Below are 5379 nucleotides of genomic sequence, written 5' to 3'. Positions count from 1 at the left end.
TTCATGTACTTGATTTCATCTGCAAACATCATGTTATTGCTTTTATCATAAAAGTTTGACTGCTATTATGCCTTTAAATAAACTTACGAGGTCTTTTCAAAATTATTAAGATTTAATTAATTTTGTTCTGACCGACAGCATACTTAAGTTTATTCTACTGAAGAAGGTTTTCTTTGGTTCAAAGGATCCTATATTAGAGACCGTTTTGTTAAAAATTCTCCTTATTTCTCATTTTAACACTCTTTTTTCTTTGTTAAGGAAAATGTGTTATGTTTAGCTTTTAGGAGCCTAGTCCTTCTATTAACTATGTTATTTTAAAATCTGCATTTTAAGATTTTAATTTTGCTCCTGAGCTTTTTTTCCTATTCAATATACTATCTGTATTATGTTCTAAAGAATGGTTTATCCTGATTCCCTTTTGGCACTGTACTACTATTTCTATGGAAATTGTTACTTATTTTTAGGATTCTTTAGAGTGTGAATATAATCTTAGTAGAGCATATTCACGTACTGTTTATATTTTTAGCTCAGCTTTATCTGTGGCTGACATTACTGTTCTCTCAACCTTTTGTTGAACAGTTAGCATAAACAGTTTTAGATTCTCAAGTACAGTAACTCTGTTTATTTACTTCTGATGTATTCATTTTATTATGTTTACTATATCTATTATTATGATTTCAAATATTTTTTATTATCTCTAGCTTGTTAGGATAATAATTTGTTTGATTTCTATTATCTCCACTATTTGGGGATTTAGGCCCCAAGTTATCAAGGTCTGGCGGACCTGATCCGAAACTGCGGATCAGGTCCGCCAGACCTTGCTGAATACGGCGAGCAATACGTTCGCCGTATTCAGCATTGCACCAGCAGCTCACAAGAGCTGCTGGTGCAACGCCGCCCCCTGCAGACTCGCGGCCAATCAGCCGCCAGCAGGGGGGTGTCAATCAACCCAATCGTACTCGATCGGGTTGATTTACTGCGATGTGTGTCCGCCTGCTCAGAGTAGGCGGACAGGTTATGGAGCAGCGGTCTTTGTGACCGCTGCTTCATAACTGCTGTTTCTGGTGAGCCATACGGAGCTTGATACATATGCCCCTTAGAGTTGTTTCTGCCCTACTCTTAGTCCGGTGATGTAGATCAGTTGGTGAATGTCCTGACTACAAACGCTTGTTCTAGATCCAGGGGTCATAGATTCATATCACGGCAGGGTTAATACAGCCCTTCAGCCTTTTGAGGTCAATTTATTGTGTACCATTTATTTGTGTAATAATAACAACTGTTTTATCAGCTGCTAATTTGGTTAACTCTGAGTGTAAGCACTGAAAATGCGTTTTTTGTATCCTTCTGGGAGAAAAACGCTATATAATTACTAGTTATTAGTCTGCATGAAGGTGCAGTTCTCAAACCAGTCCTTCTTTTGGGGGGCAGATAAGATTGTTTTTGGATGAACTCAGTCCAAAATCTATATTATTCTTAGGGTTTGAATAGATTTTTAGAATAAGACCTATGGGAAGAATCTTTCTCTCTCAGTACACTCTGTGATTTTTTTTCAGGAGTGATTATACCAGTTCTTTAGCAGGAACAGGGATTGGGTTTCTATTCAATTCTATTAGTCCCAAAGAAGAAAGGTTTATTCAGTCCAGTCTTGGATCTGAAGACTTTATATTGTTTTGTTAGAGTCTCAACTTTCAAGTAGGCGATTATATGGACTATTATGCCTTTTTATTCAGCAAGGTCATTTCATGTCCACTCCATTTTACAGGATGTTTCATTCAGACCACTTGTGGATTCTGAGATTCTTAGATTTTTTAGATAAGCTTTAACAATTTGTCGCTTTTCCATTTGGTCTAGCAACAGCTTTATGAATCTTTTCAAAGGTTCTGGGTGCCCTTCTTTCTGTAATAAGACAGTAAGGTATTGTGATGTGTCCTTATTTGGATGGTATCTTGGTATTAGCTTAATCTTTTCTTTTATTGGAATCTCTCATGAATCAACTAGTTTTGTTTCTTCAAGACATGGTTAGAGGATTTAATTTACCTAAGAGTTTCGTGATTCCTCAGACAAGGGTCACCTCTTTCTGGGTTTCTAGATGGATTCTGTGTTCATGTCTTTGTCTTTAACGGACAAAAGTCTATTGTAATTGGCGTTAGCCTGTCTAACTTACAGTCTAGAACATTCCTTTCAGTGGCTATGTGCATGGACATTTTAGGTCTCATAACTGCAGCATCAGGGGTGGTTCCCTTTGCTCGTTATTTCATTTGAGACCTCTTTTGCTTTGCATACTGAATCAATGGTGCAGGGATTGTTTTCAGATATCACAGTTGATATTCTTAAATCCTAACACTGAACTCTCTCTGTTTTGGTGATTAGACTATCATCGTTTTATTCAGGGGGCCTCCTTTTGTTTGTCCTTCCTGGACTGTAGTCTTAATGGATGCAAGTCTTACAGGTTAGGGAGCTGTCTGAGGGTCTCTGACAGCACAAGGGGTTTGGAAACTTCAAGAGGCGAGGTTTCCATTCGATATTTTAGAACTCTGTGCTATTTTCAGGCTTGGCCTCTTTTAGGAGAGAACTTTTCATTTTGCTTTCAGATTTTTTCATCTAGATAAGTTGTTTTGTGGGCTTTTTTTCCTAAGGTTGTGAATTTGAACAACATTAGTAGAGAAATTGTTGTTCCTTCTTTGAGTCCTAATCCTAAAGATTTCTTTGAGAGTTCTTTACATCCTTTGGATGTGGTAAGAGCTTTATAATTCTATATCGAAGTTACTAGGATTTCAAAAGACTTCTAGTATATTTGTTGTTTTTCTGGTTCCAGAGAAGCTTAGAAAACCTCTGCCATTTCTTTGGCATCCTCGTTAAAGCTTTTGTTTCTCAAGGCTTATTTGGAGGCAGGGCAGGCTCCGCCTCAGAGATTTACAGCTCATTCTACGTTCAGTCGCCATTTCTTGGGCTTTTTCAGAATGAAGCTTTGGTTGATCAAATTTGCAAATCAGTAATTTGGTCTTCATTGCATACTTTTTATTGTTTTTACCATTTTGATTTTTTTTTTTCTTCTGAAGCAGTCTTTGGTAGAAAAGTTCTTCAGGCAGCTGTCTCAGTTTGATTCTACTGCTTTTGATTTAAGTTTTTTTAAGAAAAACTTAATTATTGTGTGGATTTAATTTCTCAGTGAAAATAGCTGTTATTTTATCTCTCCCTCTCTAGTGACTCTTCTGTGGACTTCCACATCTTGGGTATTTACATCCTATACGTCACTAGCTCATGGATGCTTGCCAATTACATGAAAGAAAACATAATTTATGTAAGAACTTACCTGATAAATTAATTTCTTTCATATTGGCAAGAGTCCATGAGGCCCACCCTTTTTATGGTGGTTATTTTTTTTTATAAAAGCACAATTATATTTCCAGTTCCTCTTTTTGTATGCTTTTTTACTCCTTTTGTTATCACCCCACTACTTGGCTATTCGTTAAACTGAGTTGTGGGTGTGGTGGGAGGTGTATTTATAGGCATTTGAGGTTTGGGAAACTTTGCCCCCTCATGGTAGGAATGTATATCCGATACATCACTAGCTCATGGACTCTTGCCAATATGAAAGAAATGAATTCATCAGGTAATTTCTTACATACATTATGTTGTTGTTTTTGTTTTTTTCAATAGGCTGAAAAAGAGCTAAATGCTCTTTTCAGGCAATGGGTAGATTAGCTTTTTTTTAGTTAGGTTTTTTATTTTGGGGGGTGGGGGGTTGTAATGTTAGGGGGTATTTGGTTTAATTTATTGGCAAAAGAGCTGTTAACTTTAGGTCAATGCTCTACAAAAGGCCCTTTTAAGGGCTATTGGTAGTTTATTATAGATTAGGGGTTTTTTATTTTGGAGGGGGTTTTTTGTTTTGTTTTTTTAATATATATTTATTTTAAATAATATATTTGTTTGTTATTTTTGTAATAGTAGATATTTTAAATTTTTTTGTAATTTTAGTCTATTATTTTTTGTAATTGTAGTTTTTAATTTTTTGTAATGTTAGGTTTTATTATTTTTAGTAATGTTAGGTTTTTTATTTTTTGTATATTTTTTAAGACAATGTAAGATTTTTTTTTAGTTTATTAAGCATAGGTTTTATTTTTATTTCACAGGTAAGTTTGTATTTTTTTATCTAGGTAGTTAGTAATTGTAACTTTAATTTAGGTGTATTTTAATTATGTTAACGTTAGGGGGTGTTAGGTTTAGGGGTTAATAGTTTAATTTAGGTAGTTGCGATGTGGGGGGACAGCGGTTTAGAGGTTAATAATTTTATTTAGTGTTTGCGATGTGGGGGGGGCGGCGGTTTAGGGGTAATTTGTTTATTTAGGGAGTCGCGATGTGGGGGGATACTGGTTTAGGGGTTAATAGTTTTTTTTTAATGTTGGCAATGTGGGGGGATGGAAGTTTAGGTGTTAATATTTTAATTAGGGGTTTGCGATGTGGGGGGATGGCGGATTAGGGGTTAATACAAGGGGTTAATAGGTTTATTTAGTGTTGGCGATGTCGGGGGATGGCGGTTTAGGAGTCAGGTTTATTTAGTGTCGTCAATGTTGGGGGGGGCGGCGGTTTAGAGGTTAATAGCTTTATTTAGTGTTGGCGATATGGGGGGGGCGGCGGTTTAGGGGTAATTCGTTTATTTAGGGAGTCACGATGTGGGGGGATGATGGTTTAGGGGTTAATAGGTTTATTTAGTGTTGGCGATGTGGGGGGACAGCAGTTTAGGTGTTAATACTTTAATTAGGGGTTTGCGATGTGGGGGGACAGCGGTTTAGGGGTTAATAGGTTTATTTAGTGTTGGCAATGTGGGGGGACGGCGGTTTAGGAGTTAATAGGTTTATTTAGTGTTGCCGATGTCGGGGGGCGGTGGTTTAGAGGTTAATAGTTTTATTTAGTGTTGGCAAAGTGGAGGAATGGCGGTTTAGAGGTTAATAGGTTTAGTTAGTGTTGGCAATGTGGGGGTTGGCGGTTTAGAATAGATTAGTTAGAATAAATAAGAAGAATAGATCCGAAAATTCGGAAACTGATTTATTTATTTTTCGGGATTTTAGTTATGGTGTCGATTTGGAAATTCGGATTCATCTGAATCTCTGAATCGGCCCAAAATTTGGTAGAAAACGAAATTCCATAATTAGCCACTCTGGTTATATAAGTATGTTGCTAATAGAATCTATGGCTTAAAGGAATAGTTTAGTCAAAATTAAACTTTCATGCTTCATATAGAGCATGACATTTTAAGCAACTTTCTAATTTATTCCTATTCTTTGCTTTTTTTTTTTTTTTTTATTATTTTTATACCAAAGACAAAGAAGGTTATTACATTCTCGGATACCAAAAGCAGATGTCACAGTGAGTATACAC

Source organism: Bombina bombina, chromosome 4 (genome assembly GCF_027579735.1).
Source record: "Bombina bombina isolate aBomBom1 chromosome 4, aBomBom1.pri, whole genome shotgun sequence".
Taxonomy (NCBI): Eukaryota; Metazoa; Chordata; class Amphibia; order Anura; family Bombinatoridae; genus Bombina; species Bombina bombina.
Note: the sequence above shows the minus strand (reverse complement) of the source record.